The sequence below is a fragment of the Chamaea fasciata genome, unplaced genomic scaffold (assembly GCF_029207755.1).
Source record: "Chamaea fasciata isolate MVZ Bird 193981 ecotype frontalis unplaced genomic scaffold, bChaFas1.0.hap1 SCAF_7, whole genome shotgun sequence".
NCBI lineage: Eukaryota > Metazoa > Chordata > Aves > Passeriformes > Sylviidae > Chamaea > Chamaea fasciata.
In genome coordinates this window covers 55,234,419-55,258,121 of record NW_027094092.1, presented here as the reverse complement: position 1 = coordinate 55,258,121, position 23,703 = coordinate 55,234,419, and positions in this window count along the sequence as shown.

The window sequence follows — 23,703 nt, the reverse complement described above, 5'->3', positions numbered from 1 at the left end:
TTTTTTTAAAGGTGTCTTGATTCCTCAATTGTTCCACCTGAAGACATCTCCCCAGTGCTGTGTGGCAGCTGTGTGTATTCTGAATTCAGAGGGCTGTCTGACCCAGTCAGGGCAAGTTTGTAGTTCAGACAGATCCAAACCTCCCATAGTTTTGCCCTTAGATTACCCTCTAGATTATTTGTGAAAAAGTCCCTGCCATTCAGCAGCAGAATAAATTACTTGTTTAGAGTTTGAGGACAACCCCAAAGCTTCCTTTCCTCTCATTCCATGCAGCTCAGCTCCTCTCTTTTGCTGCCTCTCATTCTGTGTGGATCAGCTGAGGGTGTGAAGTTATCTCGACAGGTTCCTGGGGGGCCTCTTGGGGCCTTGTTTCCAAGTGTTGGTCTTTTCAAAGACTCCAAGGTTATATGAGGAGTGGGCTACATATGTCCAAAATAGGGCAGGCACTCTGAGAAAAGTGGAGATGTGCTAGTTGGAAAAGGCACAAAGGATCCACCTCCAAAGCCAGTGGATCAATGGGAGGATGTGCAATGCCCTGATCTGATGAAGCACGGCGCAATGAGACGCTCAGAAGCTGAACCCTTTGATACCTGAGCCCTGTAGCAAAGATTCCCTGGATGCCATGAAGGTGAATTGAGGTTAGCAAGGAACAGATAAATACAGGAGGGTGCAGACTTCCATACACCTGATGAGGGAGCACAGTTTGCTTTCATCTAAGCGGGGCCCTGTGTTTTCTAAACACTTCAGATGCTGCGCTCTTGTTTTGATTTGGTTTTCATTATTAAAAACGCAGTAAATGAAACCCCCAGAGAAGAAGCTGGAGGGAGAGCTGCTCCCACATTTTCACCTCTAGGTGGATTGCTTGACCCTACCCACAGTCCCACCTCGAGTGAGTAACAAAAACATAAATCCCTGTGTGACATGGGAAGATACAGGTTTTATGTACCAGCAGAGTGTGCCTCAGGAAAAGGTATGAAATCATTGTCAAGGAATTTCAGCGTTTATGTGCAGCTCCAAAGTTATCATCTTCTGTTTATTGGCTGGGTAAAACCCTTTATTTCTTGGGTTCTGCATATTTGAGTTCCTACCTATCACAGACAAAACAGGCATTTTGTTCTTTCAGCTGCACTCTGTATACTCAGAAGTGCCCTGTGCTCTCTCAGATTTTCTCTTATTTTCTCTTTATTGGCATAATTTCCTTCACTGAAGAACTACAGGAACATATTTTTTGCACAGGAAACAATGACATATACCAGGACTACCATGAACATCCTGTTATCTGTGCTCCCTATGCTTGTTTTTCACTAAGACTTCCAAATTTTCAGACCAAAATGGCTCAAAAACTCATTAGTTTACACAAAGCTGTCCAGTCTTATCAGGTCTGACATTTCTCTGAGTATAAACCTATGAAATTCATTCTCAGTGAATTATGTCTGCAGGGTATCAAAGGCCCTGAAGGGAGGGATGAAAGTTCCCTGTAACTCTCAGCTCATGATTTAGGCAGTGACACCAGTGCCAAGTGCCCTGCCTGAGGAGAGCAGAGTCAGCAGCACAAACCACCCCATTGTCTGTGTACATCTATTACATGTTCCAGTGGTGCACCAGCTTCAGCCCGTTTTCTGCAAAGAAACAGCTGATGGAGAACACCTTTTTGATCCCTCTACTGACTCCAAATCTTTAAGAACATGGCGTCTTCAAAATGGAATGAGAAGCAGCATCTCAGCTGATACATGATTTGTGCCTAGCTTGTGACTTTTGGTCCTTGGGTGCCAAGGCAAGGCTAGGAAGATTGTTCATGTTCTAGACACAGACCCCCTCCATCCTGTCAATGGCAAATTAAATGAGTTGAGTGCATTACAGACCGAGAATCTGTTCCTGAGTGACTTGAATGAGGCTCAACACAAAACACCATCAACTGCAGAGATTTACTTGAGCAACAAACCCTGGTATTTCTTATCACAAGCAAGCTGTGTCCCAGACAGTGCCTTAAAAAATTCACATCCATCTGTGTGGCCAGTGTCTCCTGCTCAGCCATGGTATAGTCCATCCCCATATGGGCTTGTGCCCACCATTGGCATGACTCAAGCTGTCCAAGAAGTTTGCTGATTGATCTCTGCATGCCAGCTAATGAGAAGCCACTGGTTGGGTTCAGGTGGTGGATGCATTTGCTCAGACCACAGCACTCAGGATGACTTAGATCACCCAGTGTGCTATGATGGAAACCCTGTAAAACACTTTGGCAAATACAGGTGTGCACTGTGTGAATGTTACAGCCACTAAATTTGTTGTGGGTCCCTGTGACTAAGCAGAGCTCTGAGATTTTAGTAGGGATTTAATTTTGAAGTATCTCCTAGGGGCATGTGGGAAAGGCATCCTTCCTATAATTCCTTAGACCCTGGGGGGAACTGAGACCTGTGTAAATATTAATCCCAGGTAGTTATCCTATAGGATTCTATATTCTATAGGATTTTGCTAGAAGATACAGAGATTTCATACTTGAGCACTCTAGGGGTGAGGAGAGCTGACCTAAATGTCCAATCTTCCACAGACCCTGACTCACTGGTTCTAAAGATGTGCTCGGGTCTGCTGAATGGCACCATCTTCTCTCTGGTTATACCCCAGGAATGACATGGCATCCCCTGTCTGCCCTTCCCCTCATCCTTCTCCTCCATCCTCTACCTTCCCAGCCCAGTGCTTGCTGCCTGCAGCTGGCAGTCCAAGGAGCTGGGGCACAGCCTCTGTGCTTTGTGGTGCACTCCTGGACATGCTTCTGGTTTTAGGGGGCTGCAAAACACTGATGTATTGAATTAATGTCTCTTGCAGTTTCACTCTCCGACTGTGCCACTTTCAAATCACAAAGAAAGGTTTGTTAACACAGCACCAGCTACTATGATTTAAAAAAAATCACACCTTTTGCCTTGTGCTGGGAAATCTGTGGGAATTGGGGCGAGGTATATATGCACATACACTCAGAGTGTGTGCATGCACGTTATAGAGGTTCTGCATATCTACGTATATATGGATCTGTAACAACTTACACGTATGTATGTATACATGCACAGGTTAAGCCTTATCTGTAGAACAGGCTAATATGCCCTTTATTTTTTTTTTTTTGGAAAAACAAACATTTATTGCTGACTTGTCAGGCATATTCCTTTTTGTTGTTTTTTTAACTTGGCCAGTTCTTAGAGTACAATAGTACATTGGCCATCTGTGCAGAGGAGAAGAGGGGTTTAATGAATAGACAAAGCAGGGAATGATTGACTGATTGGGACTGTTTCCCAGTCTCATTCATACCAGCCATACAATGGAATCACTCCCCATTTACACCGCCAGAAGTGAAAGGAGAATCACGTCTGTTTTGAGTTCATTCCTCAGAAGCTCAGATCATCCTCCTAGGCAAAAGACTTTAAAGCACGTGCTGCTGAAGCCAGGCTATCTGGTTTATTCAGAACATGCCCCAGCCTTTTATATGTGCTAGTAAAATTAGCTTCTCCTCGGCCCCTGTGATGGTGTCATGCAGCAGACGTGGCCTTTGTATAGGGCTAGGACAGTTTGTGTCCGGACAAACTTGTTTATGCAACCCAGTATGCCCCTTCCTTTTTTTGTCCCCATGTATAATGACAAAGTTCTAGGCATGTGGGCAGATCACTTACTTTCCCCTTTTGTCAGAGTACAAATTTACAACAGCCTGTTTGCATACCGTGCGCTGGATTTTAATCAAGTTCACTGTAAGGAGAGATAATAAAAATGAGAACCATGATTACTTCACAGTTGATTTCATTTGAATAAAGAACTGCTCAATGACAGATGGTTTCTAGAGCTGCTCTATATGTGAGCTGCCATGATGTTGAATAGTAAGGAGAACAAGAAAGTATGCTGCTGTGGTCTTTGGGTCCTTACTTTGTCTTATCTATATTCATGTTTTATTCAGAGAGGAAATTGGACTCCACACCATTTTTTATTCAGAAGAGAAGGTTGGAAAGGAATAATACACAGTATGCAAACCTGCCAGCTTCTCTCGGGTCAGGTCCACATCCCTCTGCTCTGCCAATACAGCTTTAACAGTATTCTCCACCAGCAAAATGCCTTATTGTGAATGTAGCTCATATCAGGGGAACTGCGCTTTTGGCAGTGTGACTTGTTTCACCCCCACCCGCAGCCCAGGGGCAAATGTGTTATCCCAGAACAGGAAAGCAAGGGGTTTTGTTTGTAAAGACGTGTGTGAGGAAGGGGTGTCTCTATGCACCGCCTGATGTGACTACACCAGTGGCACTGCAGCACGGACGAGCTGAGAGTCTGTTTCCACTGGCTTTGAATTTGGCTATTTCTGTGGGTTACTTTTGCCATATCTAGCACAGAATTACACAAAACTGCTGAAGACTTTGTTTGCAGAGTTTTACTCTGCGGCAGAAATGTTCCTCTGTCACATATTGAGGGAGTATATGTAACCTGTACAAACCAAAGGTGCTTGGTGACATATCTTTGTACGAATGAGTGGTCTTTCATCAGCAACTTACAGCAATTTTAATCTCTCCCTCACTGCATGTTTACCTGATCTCACCTGCATTATTCTGAGGTGCAATGGAAAATCATTGACTTGATGAATTGAAATGCTAAGGTTGCTTTGCATTTGAAACAAGTTTTCCAGAAAAGGCAAAAAATCTACACTTTTCCAATGAATAGCAAGGAATGTCAAAATTTGTCGGGAGTAGGAATAGCTTTTCTTAGACCACCTACTGTGTTTGGAAGGGTTAAACAAGTTTTTAAGGACACTACTGAATTTCAGAAAGTTCCAATCTTCAAAAACAGGCAGAGGTTGAAAAGTGTTGCTTTGAAATCTGTTAATACAGCAGGAAGAGATATCTCTTGAGATGAAAGGTAGCTGGTGCCTGTGGCTTGTTGGTGTCAGAAGGGACTGCTACTAAAAGTGGAGTCCCAAAGGGCATTAGCCTGTGTGGTTCAGAGGGAAAGAGACAAGTGATTTATCACCTCAGGAACACAGAGGTATTTGCCGAGAATAGTTACTGAGGGATTCGAACATGCCATTAAACCACTGTCTTTATTGCATCCACAAATTTTGCATCCAATAATGATTAAAGCCAAGAGGTAAATATTTCAGCTCCTCAGGCCTCATTAATGGGAGTCTTTCCAGTGCCTTTTAAATGCTTTGGATTGTGCTCACATAGAGCACATTCATCTTGTGAGCTTTTGGACTAAACTTTTTTGGCTGTTGAGTCATGGGTTCAGCTAGTGACCACCTGTGACTCTTGAGATCACTGTGATTATTAGCTTAGGCAAATGCTCTTGTCTTCCATTCCTCCTTCCTGTTTCCATTTATCCTACCGGGGTATTCACCTGTTGTGTACTGTCTAAATCCTTGATTAGGAGGTCTCTGGGTCAGAGCTTGTCTTTGTTTCCTTTGTTAGATCTCTTCTATATTAATCCCTTTCACACTGGCAGTGTATGAAAGGTGGATTCCTCACAAATTCTTATTAAGTACCCAATTAATAAGAGCAAGAGCATGTTAAGAGCACAGCACAGAGACAATGCTCCATTCAGATGCTGCATGAAATCTTGACGCTGATACTGTCACTTGAGTGAAATCTGTCTAGGGCTGGGAAGAATCCCATGTTAAGCACTAGGAAAATATTATTAGCAGAGCTGAACACATTTTATTTATTTATTTGGAATTTGGTGTGTGTGTGTATAATAAAATAAAAATAACAACTGCTTTCTTTGTTTTTCACTATGCACCATTTATATATAGTCTATTTATATAGACTTTAGAAATTCAGACACAAATTGATCTTGGGTAAAAAAAGAAAAATTGGCCTAAACATTAGCCCCTGAACCTGAGCATAATCTGGGGCTTCATTCTGCTTTACAACTTCTCTGGAAACACAGAACAAACAACAGAGAATTTTATGGTCAGTTGGAGAAATATTGAAGAGAAACAAGCATCCTCTCCTGGGACAGCTCTGTGTTTCTAGGGGACTCATCAGTTCCCATGTGCCAAGGGATTAGTGAAGTTCAGACATCAGACCCAAAACCTGAAGAGAACAGAGTATCTAAGAGCATCAGTGATCTAGTGAATAGCAACCTAGTAAACAACATTCCTGACCATGACAGTGGGGTTAGGACTAGATGATCCTCCAACTCAAACCATTCCATGACTCTGTGACCAGAGGGAACATTGTGGCTGATAGGCACTAAATAGGAGAGGGTTGTATTTGTCTAAGAGATGAGCTGGAAGCAAGATGACACTTTGGGGCCAGTGATAACAGGGAATTGGCAAGGGTGAACTGACTGTGAGAGCAAGCAAGATAAAGGAGAGAATCCTTCATCTGGTATTCCTGGTTGAGAGAAAACTGGGTTTTTCCTGAAACACCAACTTAAATAAGATGCCGAGCTACAAGATTTGCTTTCATAGTCGAGGGCTAAAAATTTCCAGAAGGAGGCTCACATCTGAGGTGGGTCCAGTGAGAGGGCTGAGAAACCTAGCCCTGCTACCAGGATCCTTCCCCCTGCAGGCCTCCAGGCTTCCTTCTTCCCTCTCTCCACATCTCCACACACACAGAGGTCAGAAAGCACAGCCACACACGGAGTGCCTTGAGCTGCTGACTCTGCCGTGGCAGTGCCTCCAGCAAACATTCCCACGGTGCACCTCCGGCTGTGGATGGGAGGTGATGAAGGCATGTCTCTGTGCACTCCCAAAAGGGCTCCCAAAGACACTGGGTGCTCCTTTTGCCCTATTCATCGCCCTATAGAGCAGCCTTTAGGCCGCTCTGAATGGTAACAGGTGCTTCTGGCCCCATTGTGCCGTCCCAGCTGTCAGGGATTTCTGGGGACCAGTGAGTGAGATTGTGTAGGAGTTGCTTTAGTGGCTCTTTGCCATTCAGGAATTCTTTTGCGCCAAGGGAATCCTCCAACAGCTGTTTGGGCTGGCTTGGTGACAGCTTTGTGCTGCTGGAGCTGGGCAAAGCGGCCCCAGCTGGGCCAAGTATCTGGCTCCTTGCGTGTAACTTGCTTATTTAGGCCTGTGGCCCTGTTTTGTAGGTAATCACTGCTACTGGTGGTGAATGCAGCAAGCTGCTGAAGCCTGTGGCCTCTGCCAAGGAGCAAAACACCAACTGATGTAATTGGAATGTGAGATCTGCGACGCTTAAAAATTCTGCCAGAAAGTAGTTAAATGGAGATGGCATCTCATTAAAGGGAAGAATGGAGTCTCTGTGCATGTGTTCTGTCCTTAGACGGGGCAATGGATCTCCAGCAAGTTTCCTCTGCAAAAGATAAGCATTTGAAAGAGGGGATGGGGAAGAGCTGGATCTGTGGGTGCAGTGGGTAGGTGCAGAGCTACTGTACTCAAGGATGTGACATCCAGGTGCAGCAAATGAAGACCTGGCTGAAGGCTTACAGACAAAGATAAGCTTTGGCACGCCATGGTTTTGGTTGTGCATGTGACCTGAATGTCTGCCCTCATGCCTTTGTGCTATTGCCTATTGAGGAGCCACGAGGAGCAAATCATAAGGCCAGCTAGCGACTGTCTCCATATCTACTGAGTCACGATTGGCAACGCACGCTCCGGGGATCAGCTGTTTGATTATCCAGAGAGCATGTGGCTTTACTCAGCTGCTCCAGGCAAAAAAAGCCAGGGAGGACAACTGACTGATTGTCGGGAAGTGTGGACAACGAGGCAGGAGCGGGAATCCATGTGACTGGTTTCTGAGTACAGTCCTTCAGCGCCCAGTCAAAACAGAATGGGCCTGAGCCGGCTGATGACCTGCATATGTAAAAATATTTGTCTTTATTCAAAAGGGAGTGGGACAACATATACTGTGAATGGAACAATGCATGCAAGCATTTGGAAATCCAAGATGTGCCTTGCAGCTAAATCATATGAAATGACATTATCTCCCCCAGTGTATTGTTGGCTGGGTAATCAGGTTCCAACAAAGCTGCAAAGAAAATAAAAGTGGCACAAAACAAACTCTTGCTAATGAGCAAGCCCATTATTTGTCTGCTGCTAAATATGTAAATACTGAGGCAGATTAAGCAACAGTAGCTTAAAGATAGGTATTTTTCTGTTCATTTATCTGTACTTTGTAGCCTAATGGATTAAAGTGTAAAGCTGACAGGCTGCTTTAAAGAGATGTTCCTTGGGGGACATTAAAAAGTCTTTATGCATGACACTAGACAAAACACCCACTGCACTGTCTTTGCTCTGAGAGAAAAATCAGCTCTTTTTTGTCTGCTTTTTATAACCAGCTACTAAAGAATACTCTTTATTTTGGTAACTAGACAAAGGAAGGATGTGCAATAGAGTCAGACATCATCTAGAAATTACACTATTTGCCAGAATTTGAAATACCTTTCCCTGTTCACTGTTCACTTCCCTCACCTCTGCTGCAAACACAGTTACGGAATTATTTGGCCTGGCTTCATCCAAAATAATGCCTTGAAGGGACCTTCCCAAGGGAGGAGCAGTAAATGTGATCCCACACTACTCAGCTATTTCCTTCTGCATCTTAGTGAAGACACTGCCTGTTGGTGCTCCTGAGGTAGGTCAGGCTGGATGGGCCAAGTGGGTCTGTCCCCAGACAGCCTTCTAAAGCTTACCTAGAAAAGACTGGAGCCCCAGCACAGCTCCATGTCTGGTGGGATGCAGAAGGAGACATGTGGTGTCCAGCCCGTTTGGACTGTTCTGTCCAGCTTCCCACAGGATGGGAGAGAGGCTGGGTGGGTTTGGAGCCAGGGCTTGCAGCTATTCCAACACAAGGGTAAACTTCATTTGCACCCAGAGCCAGCATGTGGCAGGGGTTGGAGGGAGAGAGGATGGATTCTCCCTGAGTTGATATCCTCCCTGCAAGGGACTCTCCAGGGTTTTGAAGCGTAGGCTGCAGAAATCCTTTTGATTCGTAGATACATGTTGCTCTTCCTTAAAAGAAAACAATTGCTTTTTTTTTTTCACCCTCCCTCCCTGGCCTACTTTAAAACTTTTTTCTCTCATGAAGACTTTATCCAAAGATAAAAGATTCCTCATTTTATTAAAAAGAGCCCTTCTGGGTATAAGCCATTGCACCAAATTAAAAATAAACCTGGAAAATATTGGCAATAATAATAATACAGTGTGAGAAAACCCTCTGTAAGCATATTAAAATAGGAAAGCAAGGGAGAGCTTTCCTGAAGTGGATCCACAAGAATTTCTTAGGGCAAAACCTGAGCATTGCTGGCCCAGCTCCTGCCCCTCCACTCCTACTCCCATGCTGTAGAGTCCTCCCACTTCTCCTGGCTCTTCCCCATCACTCAGGGACTCCTTTGCCACATGAACTCCTGTGCCAGATCGATCCCATTACCCCCACTTTAGGAAATGTGGTGGTTCTGTGCATAAATCTTGGTGTGGATTTACCCTGCTCCAAAGTTAGAGCATAACACAGATTAGGAAGAACAGCTCCACACTCCTCTGAAAGTCTGTGTCATCACAAGCTGCTACTGAAGGGAGAGGGCCAGCTATTTATTAACTTTTTTTGCAGTGCTTTTTGTCAGCTTGAGCATGAGTAATGTCAGCTCACTGATATTTTTCATGCTTTAATAAAATGCATCCAACACTTTGGGAACAGTCTGCATCTACTTTTTTTTTCCTTCAGTTTCAGCCACCCTAAAAAGCAGCAGTACCAAATGCTAGGCAGTTACCACGACCGACCTACAGTCACTGGAGATGATGGACCAGATAGGAGAGAGTGAATACTGTTTTCTCAGCACCACTTTTATCTCACACTTTAAACCCCCATCAAAGAATTTCATACATATTTCTCTACGTATTGCAACTTGTTGTATGGGCTGGACTTGGATTGCCTTTTAATTGCTACTTCACTTTATAGTTAATTTAAAATACTCCAGTTCTAAGAAGTTCCGCTAGGAGGTCATTGTCTCAGGTACTGCATAGCTATGTTTTTTTTTTTTTGGTAGAATTTTCCTCCAGGCCATGCCTTCTTCAGGTTCAGAGTCCTCAAACCTCTGTTCCAGCTTCTTTACTTTCCAGCTCAGCATTCTACTATCATTCATGGTGTAGTTCCAAAATGCACACATTCCTTACAGCTGAGATAAGAATCACTGGGGTTTTCTTTGAGGAGCTGGTCTACTTTTGGCCACACATGAAAATGTTGCCCTTCATAGGAAATAAATTTGCACTGCTTTGATTCACAAATTCATCTCTCTTGTCTTTGTGGACCTAATCCTGTATTTGGATCCAGACACAGAAGCTACATGTGCACTGGTAAATTAAACATGGGCAGCAGCGCTCCCGGCCACTGCAACCAGCTGGAAACTGCAGTGCCTGTGCTAGTGAACTGCCTGGTTAAAGCTGTTCACATGGCAACCACTTACTGCAAATGGACCCTGGACTGGTTTAAGTGCTGTGCCTGAGAACAGAGTTAGAACGGGCAAATGCCCTGAAAAGTCATGGATGGCCAATCCCTGGGAGTACTCAAGACCAGGCTGGATGGAATTTTGAGTAACCTGATCTGGTGGAAGGTGTTCCTGCTCGTGGCAAGGGAGTTGGAATGAGATGATCTTTCATCTTTAAGGTCCTTTTCAACCCAAACCACTCTAGGGTTCTAGGATTCTATGAAATTCATGTTGGGATGCTCTAAAAGTCTGCTAGTACAGGCACAGCCCAGCAGCTGGGGATGCTACTGCCATGCCTGAATTTACAAGTGTTGCTGCCTGAGTCTCTTGCTACAAAGCCCATCCTGTGGGAGCAGCCCATGAGGACCAGCTCACTACTTTATCTGATGAGTGGTAGTATTGTGGTACAAACCATGTCTGCTGGGTGTTACAGCACACCTCAGGGGTCTCAACTGCATGTGAAGGTGTATTTGTCTTAGGTTTTGTAAGATACATCATGAAGCTTAAGCCATTGCTAAGTGACACATATCATCTGGGTGCATAGGCAGGCAGGTAGGTAGGTATGTAGATAGCTAGATAGATTGATAGATTAGGATTCCTCATCCTCTGGCTCTTCTCCAAAGCCCAATTAGAGAAGATGATGTGGAAGGGACCTCAAAAGGATCTCGGTCCTCACTGCACAGCATTGACATAAAACCCTTACACAAGGCCAGCCATGGGTCCAGGAACCCCAGGACCTTCTCTCTGACAATGACCTGCAGCAGGTTTGTGGAGTCCAAAGCAGGGCACAATGCAGTAATCCTCCTGTAGGCATGGCCTCCTCACAGCTTCTGGCAATCAAAAACTCCCTCAACTTCTGCATTAGCAGACTCTAAAGGAATTTTTCATCATGAACGTTTCTGTTCCTTTTCTGAAACCAGTTATATTCTTGGCCTCCGTAACACCCTGGGCAAGGAGTTCCACCAACCCATTAGATGTGGTATGAAGCAATATTTCTTCTTATTTGAGTTTGTTGCTTGATCATTTCTTTGCATGTGTCTCAGTTCTTCTATTGTAAGAACAGCTGTCTTTATTTACCTTTTCTGTGCCATTTGGGATGGAAAACGTTTTTCTCAGATGTTGCCTTTCATCATCACTTTTTTTCCCCGTATGGTACATTCCTTTCTACTTGTTCAGTCTGTGCATAGAAGTTATTTCTCCATAAATATCACACCATATTATGTCACACTTACACATGTAACATAGTTCTGCTCTGTGCATTTCAGATGGGGGGACCAGGCTATTTGAATGTACTTGGATTAAAGTTATGGTTTAATAATATCTTTTTTTCCCCCTGTATTCACTTTCCTGTAATTACCAACATCCGATCTGCCTTTGTGATCACTACTGAGCACTCACTGGTGCTGTGATAATTTTGTAGTACTGTCCTCAGTGACTCAAGTTTCCCTTTCCTGATTGGTAATTGGTATATTAGAAGCCCTCATTACCTATGTAATATTCAGATTGTTTTTCTCTGCAATGCATTACTTTGCATTTTCCAGCACTAAATTCCATTTCTGTTTTATCATCCGGCCACTCAGTAATGCCAACCCCTTCTGCAATTCTTTGCTGTCAGCAGTAGTTTTGACAGGCAGGACCTACCATATTTGGTGGAAACAACCAAAGCTGACTCTTTATGACACCTTTAATTAATGTCTTTAAAAAAAAAAAAAAAGGCAATTCACAGAGAAGATCATCTATTTCTTTGCAGACTCTCTCCAACCTACACGCTACTGCTGTTGTCCCAACAGAAGTCTTGACGTGGACTCGCTTTTCTTCTTCAGTTGAGGTTGAAATAATGAATTAAATCTCTTAGTAGGCTTTTGGGAATGGGACTGGACTTCCCCTACTCCATATGTGACACACTGTGCTCCATCAGCCCCTTGCAGCAGTTTTCATCTCCACACACCAAAATACTTGCAAAGATGGGGGAGTATCAATGTCTCCAGGTGACAGCCAGGGAAACTGATACCCCTTTTAGCAGTAACAGTATGCAGTGTTCTAGAGTGGCCTGAATGCTATTTGTTGAATAAATTAGTTAATGAGTAACAGCAATAGTTGCTAATTAACATACTCAATGAATATTTATGCTGGCATCTTGCCAGTTGCACATCTTATACAATGTGTCTTTGACTCTCACTTTCCCCTTATTTATTTCATACCGTGAGCTCCCATCGGAAACGACCTACCCCGGCTCTGCCTCCCCAGCATCTGTCACAAGGAAAGCCAACTTCTTCTTCCCACCCTGCAACAGCCAATTATGATCAATTGTAAGCCTCAAAAATCAACCCCAGCCTCCCTCTTTCCCAGCTTCCCAAGGCAGCAGTCAATCAATGGCTCTTCAAAAGCTCCCCTATGATTTACAGAGTCAAATTGTAAAGAGGAAAGAAGACCCCAGGTCATGGAACGAACAGAACCAACAAGTGACCTGAAGGATTCAAGCCACACATTTTTTGCCACCGTCATAAACCAGATTCAGAAGAGTTGTGCCTTTGAAACGTAAGCATTCTGGGATATTTAAAGCTTCAGAAAGACAATCAATAATTTAATTTCAAAGTGGAATCCAATCCACAGCCTGCATAGCTCTGGGCCCATCGTTGTACCCCACAGCCTGGATTATCTCCAGTGCCTGGAATAGCCCCAAAGCATCTGCATTACATCCAGCTCACTTATCAGGCATTTCAACTCTTCACTCCCTTGAGCAGGATGAAGAAAGAATTGGTGTCTGTAATTCAAGAAATGAGCTGTTGGTGTCATCTCTACTTCTGAGATGTCCAATACACCTTTGGTCCTGTGAAGAGCATCCTATAGGCAGAAACCCCAAAGCTTGGTGGCTTTTACCCAGTATTTCCCTTCAGGATGAGACCCTAGGAATTATCCCTGTATTAATCTTGCCCATTTGCTAAAAAGTGAAGGCTGACTCTGAACAGTCAAACACCTGATGCCTGGTGTGAAGAGTCACAGAAAATCCCAATCTACCAGGGACTGCAATCTGACATTAGCAAAAGATGAAATGGCAAATAAAAGTTTCATTATAACAAATGGAAACTGACTCTTACAGGGCAAAAAACACTCCCTAATAATATCTATACAGTAATGGATTTTACATTAATTACTTCCTCTCAGGAAAGACACTGCAATCTGTGTGGATAGTGCTTGTAAGTACATAATTCAGGGTCTAGCAGCACTCAGAAAGCAAAACTGAGCATCAGAAACTATTAGGAAAGAAACAGAAAAAAAAAAAAAAAAAAAAAAAAAGACACCTGTTCTCATCCCTGTGTTGCTGTGTACATTGACAGTGTGTACCCCTGCAGGCAGGGCTGCTATCTGCGCCCAGGAAAAACAGAGCAGGGCCAGGTACGTTCCCAGGAGATCAACAGGGATGATCAAAGCCATGGAAAGGCTTCAAAATAAAGAAGCATCATATGGGCTGAGACTGCTCAGCTGGAGAAGAGATCACTGGGACAGCAGATGAGAGAGGTGTGGGAAATCAGGAATGGCCTAGAGAATGTGATAAAAATATGTCTCCCATAGTGTGAAAACTGGGGAGACTTTACATGATTAAGTGCCAGGTTTAAAGAAAAGACAGCCAATGCATAAGCACTTTGTGACACCCATTGCCACAGAATGTCGTGGAGGTCAAAGGTATAAATGAGTTCCAAATACAATTAGAAAATTCTTGAAAGAAAAGTCCATCAAAGGCTCCTAGGCTGCAGAGATGAAGATACAGCTCTGGATCAGGAAGTCCCTAAACTCCAGACTGCCAGAAGTTGGAAGGATGAAGTAGAGGAAATATCTCTGTAGTTGTCCTGCTCCTGTGCTCTTTTGCTGAGCCTTTGCTGGAGACTGGTCAGAGACAGGATGCAGTGGAGGTGACTCCTCAGCCTGACTCAGCACTGCCTTTCCTGCAGCCTGACTCCTTTCCAGATGGGCTAATTCACATGATGGCTGCTCAGGGTCTGTATTTCTTCATGTCCTGCTGTCTTGTGTAATTCAGGTTATCCAGAACACGGGATTTTCTCTGTCAGCTGAGACAGACCCTCACTGGGATCAAGGCAAAGGGACACAAGTTTTCAGACACAACAATCAGAGCTGAGAAACTTGGTACTATGAGGTCAAGGGTCCTGATGGAGATGCAAAAGAAAAGACAAAGAGCTAAAGCAGACCTGCTACAACCTGATCAGTACTCTGGGAGGACTCATCAGGGCATAGTAAACTGTGTTCATACTCATTTCTTCTGAGACAGTCCCCATCACAAACCAGTGCCATATGGAGTGGGAATATGGACATGTAAGGAATTTTGGATCCATGCCATGCCCAGCACTTAAACAGTTTCTGCCAACTTCACATTCTACCAGAGTATAACAGCTCTGGGTTTTGCACTGGAGTTCCTCACTAAACAAAAGAGGAGGGGAGCATTGCTCCAGGCTCACACCAGGCTCTCTGAGACTTCCCAGCCTTCCCATGGCAGATGCACAGGGCTGCAGGAGGTTCAGATAAGGCCTCACTCCCTCACTCCAAAATTGAAAAAAAAAAAAAAAAGCTAAAAAACCAAAACACAAAAACCCACCAAAAACCCAAATCACTTGAGCATCCAGGTAATGAGCAGCACCTGTGCACCTCAAGGCACATGGCGCTTCCCAGCCGAGCCCACTGAGCTGCTCCACGTGCTGGAGATGGAGGTGATGCCTGCACTTCAGCATTTTGCAGTACTGGGGTGTAAAATAGTGCAGGAAATCCCTCCTTTGCCTCACTTTGCAAAGCTACAGCATTTGTGAACGCCGTGCTGCAGATAAGTAGTTTAAGTGCATTGTAGCAGGGCAGCTGTTTTTGAATTACTAAAAATCCCAGCACACAAGCTTTGTCTGTGATAAGCCTAATCTTCTCTTCTCATCATTATCAGACTAGAAATCACGCTGGAGGCCTCTATAATCTGACTTCATTTTGCATTAACCATAATTGTGAGAACTCGCTTTCTGCATGCGTGTTTAGGCAAAGATTGTTTGCCAATGACTATACAATTATTTTACTCCCAGAAGTATGCCAGAATTATTTTTTTCTTGATTTTAAAAGTAAAATAAGAAAAAGAAGGAACAATCCCAGAGGAAAAAAGAGAATGAGAAGAGAAGAAAGTCGTTGTTGTACAGCACAATTCTGAAGTATTCAGCAGTGGCACAAACTTCTAAGTTAGAGATACTGAATAACCAGGCTTCACCAGTCAGTTGGGTGTGCACTGCTTCAGTGCACATTGCTGTGACAGGTGAGGTCCCCACACACCAGCTCTCAGTGGGGGACACGTGCAATGACTCTGTCACTCTCTTATCAATACAGGTACAGCGTTGGGTTTGGACATCCTTTTCATTTTCTTCCACCAAAATCCATAGTCTGTTCACTCACAACCTTTTCCTCTACAGACTGTCAGGAGTTTACCTTACCTCTAGGGACTGATCCTATTCTTTTCAAACCAACACAAGACCTTGCAGGAGGGGTGGGCCAGGGACAGGGGCTGGGTTGGGAGCTGCAGGGGAAGCTCTGTGGAGTCACTCAGAAGCTACAGGGATCAAAGAGCAGAGGCAGTATTTGCAGCTGCAAAGCAGACCTGATGCTGATCCCAACCCTTTTAGATCCCAGTCTGATACGAGAAAAGAAATTTTCATAGTCTTTCCATTAAACATCTTATCAGCAATGTTAAAGCATCTGGAGTGACGGGGTGCTGAGGAGGAGAGACTCGTCAGGAGGGGTTCATGAAGAGGAGCACCTAAGGACATGAAACCAAACGTAATATTATGGCTAATGAAACAAAGGCATTTGATTAATTACTGACATCGCAGAAGTACATTTTTAAAAGTGATTACTATAACTAGAGATGTCGAACATGATAAGATGCACCAAACAACATACAATAGGGCAGGCGGAGATTTATGAGATTCCCCTGCACCTTGGCTGCAACAAAGTTCATCAAATCCCAGGAGTTCACAGGAAGAGACCTGAAGAACTGTGAGTCTTCTGCAAGCTCCTGGAGAGCCACATGAACTAACCAGGACTGTCAGTGATCCAGATAAAATACTGGGAGTCAGCTAGGGGCGGTAAAAGGCAGCAACGCTGCTGGGCTGGTGGTCTGTTCCCAGTACAGGTGGTGTGGTGGTTTGGCCATCAATGTCCAGGGAATTGTCTTATGGGGGACATGAAAAAATCATGGTGCTCAGGCTTTGCTGTGCCACTTCTTCCTGGCAGCTCTCATGGAGCAGCTTGGAGGTGGCAGGGTGTTCTGCCATGAAGGGGTAAAACTGAGTTTTCCTGAAGGGATTCACCATGAGGAGAATTTCAGCAGACACGAACTTAGTTGTCTGCTGGTGCTTACAACCATTCTGGCCATGCTGGAGTCTTAAAGCTTCCCTCCTTTTACTTTGCCTTCCAGCACTTGGCCCTGGGCAGTTTCCTCAGGGAACACAATTATTCGTGAGCCTCTTCCTCTGCAGGGGAGGGAATATATCCCACCTCCATTTGCCACTGCAACCCCAAGGAGATGGGGACAAACTGGCCCAGGGAGGGGAAGCCCTGTGAAGATGAACTCTTGTAGCCTCCTGCTTCTGGATCAGGGAGTTTCTAAGAGCTGGGACCACTTGCATTATAGAAACAGGTGATGGGAAATGGGTAATTCTTCATCAACACCTTATACATTACCAGTTGCAGTACCTGGGTCAGATTAGTCACTGGTGGCTGGCAGAGCAGGCTGGGGACTATCTGCTCTGTGCTGCCCTGCTGTTATCCTCTTCCTCAGACACCAGCCCCTGTCTGCTCTCTGAGAGCACCAGCACACAGCCAAAACTCAGGTTACACATTGCATGTTAATTTGTAAGCTGATTTTGCTCTCTTGGCTCTGCTCGTGCTCTGGCTCTGAGCTGCTGCTCACAGTCAGGACTAGCCCTGCATATTTAGACAGTGACGGTGAGGAGGGCAGAGCTCAGGAAAGGCAGGCAGCCGGGACTTGAACATTTCCACCTGCACTGAGCTGAGAATATTACCTAGAAACACTGCTCTTCTCTGCAATCTGCATGGAAATATGACTTTATTGCCCACAGGGGTGCAAACACAGTGTGCCTGAAGTGGCAAACAAATGGTGATCACAGAAAGAAAAACAAGTTACATTAAAAACAAAAAAAGAATCAGCTATAAGAAGGCAAGTTGCAACAGTGATCACTGGGGACTTGTCCAAGGGCCAGGAACTAACCCAGTGTTCGTAGGTGCTCTTGGACAACTGTAATGTAAAGATTTGGAGCCAGATTCTCTGTCAGGGTAAGAAAGCAATGAAATAAATTACACTAACGTGATTTACAGCAACAGAGACTCTGCCACTAAAAGCACAGATCCCTCCAGAAGAGCAAGGGGCATCGTTGATGAGTCGCTGCATGACAGCAACTCCTTACGCACCGGAAAAATATCTCAATGATTTCACTGGCAGACACATGCCCAAAGGGAAGTTTCAAAAGGTGAAAAAAATAACAATATCCTTAAGCTACCTATAACAATTGCTAATTTCCAGCTACTTTCTCTTTTAATCATCGAGACTGGCGTATGTTGACACTCTTCTATCATTGCTGTTAATCAGATTTGACTCTCTCTGTTTAACTACCACCTTCATATGCCCCATGGCATTCTTCTGCCTTTGTATGACAGCTCCATTACCTTACCCGTGTTGCCCTGCACTGACACGGAGGGTAATTGAACACCTCCAGATGAAGGTGCTAATAAAAAAACCCGTTTGCAGAGGCAGAGTGGGAGGGAGGGAGATCCCGGGTCCTGCCCTTGCCAGCAGAGGTCACTGCAGAATGGGAGTGTGAACGCTCCACACGGGACCCATTTCGAGCCAAATAGCTAAAAACGAGTTTCTCTAGTCCCAGGCAGGCACACGATAACCCACACGCATTAGGTATTTTTTAAAAATAAAATTTGGTCTTTTGGGGATCTGAATCCAAACAGTGCCAAAGCTTTCAGGTAGCCCAGGGGATCTCCTCGAGCCCAAGTGACCAGACACAATATATTTCCAACACTCACTTCTCACAGCAAACCAGATCACACTGGGTTTAGGTGAGGGCACCCACTGCAGCCAAAAATGGTACATTTTCTGAACATAGCAATACATTTTAATATCACTGCAAGCAGATTGGCTGCTTTAATAGCAGGTCTATTGTGTGAAAGAAAAAGGGGCATTTAAAAAACTTCTTTTTGTTCTTTATCTCAGTTTTGGAGGCGTTGACGTTGAACGCTGTAATCTCAGTGAGATTTAATCCTGATTACCCAGTATGAAAACATTTCTCCCATTCATCTCTATGGGGTACGTAAACACACTGTGACTATGGACCATATGGATTTCCCAGTGCCCCCAGGGTCACACGAGGGTTGTCAGAGTAAGGACTAAAGGCATTTGGCATGGAAGATCAACTCAACTCTGCTGTACATTCAGTTCTGCCATGGGAGCTTTCATGATGGTCATCTGAACTGCAGTAAACCATGATATGAAATCATCTCCCATGAATTCTTCCCCATCTTCAGATGTTGCCAAAGAGTTTTCAGGAAGTCATCCACTCTAGATTTAAAAGAGAAACTGAGAATCTAACTTTACTCTAGTAAGAAGTGGCTAATTACCTTCAATTTTTTATTTGCCTTCTGTTCTGGATGTAGCTAGCATCAACAACCAACCACTAGATTTTATTATGGGTTTATTTTCTGCTTAGAACATCTGTTGTATTTTCCCCATGCTCATACTTGTAGACCACAAGCAAGTCACCCCTCAGCCTTCCTTCAAACAGAAGAATTCCACTGAGTTCTCAGTCTCCTACCATAAAGTTTTCTGGATCTCAGGTTGCTCATGTACCTTTCCCTGATGCCTTTCCAACCCGTCAACATCTCTTTTGAAGTGTGGACTTGAAAATGGGACAGAGCGTTCCCATGGTTGCCCCGTGCTGTTGTGCACAGAAATAAATCCAGGTCGTGGCTCCTCCTGTGCATGTTCAGGACATTCTGCACAGCAGCATCACACAAGGAGATGACATTCACCTGGTTGCTCACTGTCACCCCTACATCTTTCCAGCTCCACTGTGGGGCAAGGGATGGAGTCCATTCCCAAGGGATCTTTGACCTCCTAGCACTGTAATGAAAGGCCAGCCCTGAGCTCGGGGAAGAAAATGGCTCCTCTGATCCTTGGACCATTTGGCTTAGGACCAACCCCAGGTTTGTGTTAGAGCCTCAAGGGAGACTCCCCAGCTGCAGCAGCACAAAAAGGATGGAGCTGGGAGCAAGGGTGGAGCCTGCATTCCTCAATCTAAAAGGAGACTTTTAGTCTATTCCTCACCTCCCTTTCTTTGAAATGTCTCTCAAGAGATGGTTAGAGAACAAAGGCAAGGAATGAATAAAACACACATTATCAGTACTTTGCATGAGTCTTGCAGGGAAAGGTGGCAAGCTCCCTCCTCTTCTCCTCCCTTTCTTGTTCCTCCCTTGCCACAGTGACTCTCCCAGCTCTGGCTTGGAGTGACTCTCTGGCTTGGCATCCTCCTTGCCATTCTATGCACATCTCTCCTTGGAGACACTGGAGATGCTGGCTCCCTCCTCAGAGAGCCTCACTGCTTTGCTGCTGCTTATTGACATCCCAGTTGAAATTGCCTCCATTGGAATGACACAAATGGCAGTAGCAGAGGAAAACACACAAGAATGGGGACAAAATGCTGCACAATGATAAACGAAAAGCAGTAACTTGTGGGGTGGTGCACACCATTGACTCACTGGGGAGCAAAGCAGAGCCCTATCACTCACTGCCATCAGGAAAACTTGGAAGGACTAACGTTATACTTTTGAACAATGACTTTTAAAAATGAATATATTCCTTTTTTTTTTCTGTCTCTTGCAGCATATTTTTGAGAACTACATTGTCCAGGGCTGAACCATAATCCTTTTTTTCTTCATGGGATTTTAATGGAAATTACTTCCTTTCCAACCCATAGAGCTTTATACACAGTTTCTCCAAGTATTATACCATTACTGCCATGCAATGGAAAAACAAGCCCTACAGATTGTACAAATTCTTCAGTTATTTGTATAGGCCAGAAAAATCTTTTGAATGCATTCTTTTATTAGCTATTAGGGGGTTTGTGCCTTTTCCAAGAAAGTTCTGCAGAAGATGAGCATTTGCTAGTCTGCAATATGTCAGCATAGCTTCATGGATGATGTAAAGCCAAATCTGAATAATGCCATTGGTGTTAATTTGCGTGGCTGCTTAACATCATCACAGAAAAGTTGGGTAGGGATGGACTGTCAATTGGTTTTTGCTGTGCATCAACTGGGTTCCAAACAAGAAGTGGTAGTTTTGCATGCAATAGATAGTAGATCTACGGAATTGCATACCAAAGGATGTTGTGGATGATAAAAGTTTATAAGGGTTCAACCAGTGACTGGACAAGTTCACAGTAGAGAAATGCACTGAGGTTACTAAACAGACAAACCACACCTTGCTCAGGGAGTCCCTGACCTGAGAACAGCTGATGCTGGAAGGGGAATGTATCTTACAGGTTTTCCGCTTCCTTCCTCTTCCCAAGACATCTGCTTATGATTTCAGTCCAAAGCTGGATGCCAGTCAAGCTGGACCTTGACGTGACCTGGTACAGCTGCTCTCCTGGTTTTATGTTTGTGGTACAGACACTGGTGATAAGGAAGCTGTAGCTCATGGAATCAGAGAATAGTCTTGGGTTGGAGAGGACCTTAAGGATCATCTCATTCCAACCACCCTGGAAGGGCAGGGACACCTCCCACTAGACCAGGTCACTCAAACCCATTTACTGAAGTGTTTAGTTTTTAAGGGAAAAATTACTTGGATATTTATATTTTCTTCTACCATTACAATATGCTTTGGGTTATGCATGGCTTTCAAGAAGTAATGTTGGCTAATGGCACTATTACTTATATTTTCTGTGGATAAGTTTTGTCTTTTTTATTCACATTCTCACAAGAAAATTAGGGGAGTAAAAAAAAAAAAAAGAAAAAAAAAAAAAAGAAAAGAAAAATTAAAAACAAAGAAATCAAGTACACATGCTATTTTGACCCAAAACAAGTCCATGACAGCTTAGTACACACAGACATTTCAACAGGCATGTTGGCTTTATAATCCCTTTTTTTTGGCGACAGCAAAAGTGATGAAAGGTAGCCATGTGTCCAGATAACTCCATATGAGTGATTAGAAAACCTGGTCATTTTTCCCATGGCACAGGCCCCTACCTGCCTTTTTAAAGACAGCTTTCATCCCAGATGCTCGATGAATGCCAGCTTGTTGCAGTATTAGCAGTAATGTCATATACCTGTGAATGTGCAGCCCAGCCCTGCAAGAAGCAAGTGCCAGGGAAGAGGATGAAAAGCAGACCCTAAAAGCCTGAATACTCCAGATGGGCAGGCTGTCCCCAGGGAATAGCTCTCCCCTTGTTTCTATCAGCAAGCAGAGGGAAACAGTTAAAAGAAACAGGCCTTGTTTGCATTAATATTTAGAGTGTTTTGCCCAAAATGTAGCTAAATAATGAATCTGAAGGTACTAAACACTGTTGTGTAAAGCTGGAGCTCAGACGAAACAGAGGAAGAGAGGTGTCAGGAAGGCAACTTGGGGAAGCAGAGGCTTTGCTTGGCCCTGTGTGCCATCAAGATCTTTCTGGAGGATTCCACAGAGACCAGACTGTGAGACCATGACAAACCTGACAGGTGGAAACACGGATGCCAAATTAATGGCCACTGAAGAACTTCCAGTGAAGCAGGTAAGGGCTGCAGCTCAGCTGACAAAATCTAGCAAGAGCTTGTCTATCCAGCTAGCCAGAATCATGTGCTGAACCAACCACTGAAAGCAGGAAAGGCATCACTTCCCTGAGGGATGGACATCACCTGGACTTCCCTAACGCTGGTCAACGGAACAGTGGAGGAATGGGCTCTAAATTGACACCCCTGTTTGGGATGTTCAAACTGCAGGTGGAGAACTGAGCTCCAGAACTACTGACAAGATGCTTCTGGGGGTGGGAAGCAGCAAATCTCACTTAGCAGCCACAGATTAGATCTAGATGCAGACACAGATATTGTTGGTTTATTAATACGCCTGCTCTCAAACTGGGTGGCAAGTCCCCCGAGGGGCTGGAGTGCAGAGGGTTGAATAGTTTACCTCTTAGAGGGAGAAAGAGAGTTCTGAGGCAAATCCCCCACACTGCTTCCCACTGTGTTACTGCTTGGATCAACCAGAGTGGCTCTTTCAGGGTGCCAAGCCCCACAGGCGACATCCGATGTCCACATGGAGCCCCTGGCCTTGCACTGCCTGTCCTTCCCCAGCCAGGGACGTGCCCAGCTGCTCCCACCATGGCCCTGGCACTGGCCTGGCTACATTCCCACCCCTGCACCAAAAAATCCACAGCTATTCTTCCTGCTCTCCCAAATTAGGATATTTTCCCTGGGGATTGCTGTCTGACTGTCAGTTTTTCCAAGCTGAGGCTGTGCCAGCTTTGCATTTCCTCTTCTTTCCTCATACCCTAACTCAAGCTTTGTCTGTGGGAAGCTTTCTCTCCTAAAAGTTCCTGGTGAATATCCTAATTTTCCTAGGTTTCTGGGCTAGGGCTCAGGCTGCTGGCACCCATTGTATCTGATGAAATCACTGGGCATGCCAGTGTCAGCCAACAGGTTGCAATATCAGGGTATACAACAGCAACTTATAACAATGAATAATGTATAAAGACTGACCAAAGTTTGAGGTTTCATGCCTGATGCAGAGGTGTTCCCACTGCAGAGAAAGGTGGTCTACACTGATCTGCAATCCTGATCCTCCCAATTCTCTCTCACCTGTTTTATTTCTATTCATGCAAGTATTTTGTTCATGCAACCTCTGGCAAAAGAGGTTGGTCCTGGGTGTTGCTCAGGTGCAGCCACAGCAGTGTCCTTGTCTGTGCCCAAGGCAGAGGCAGAGAGCCATTCCTTGCCACCTGGACAGTTCTGGAGGAGGAGCCACCACATTTTTCAGTGGTGTCCCAATCCTCCTTCAGTTTCTGGATCATCTGGAAGAGCATGAATGCAGAAGAGGTGTGGGAGTGGGTCAGAATAAAGGGGGTTTTTTGGTTTTCAGTGACTGGATGCTGGCTGAGGTCCTGCCAGAGCCCAAGGGTCTTCTATCACAGCCAAATGGTTGGGCAGGAGGTGCCATTGTGATTATCTGATTGGAAATTGAGGCCAGAGGTGGGTTTAGAG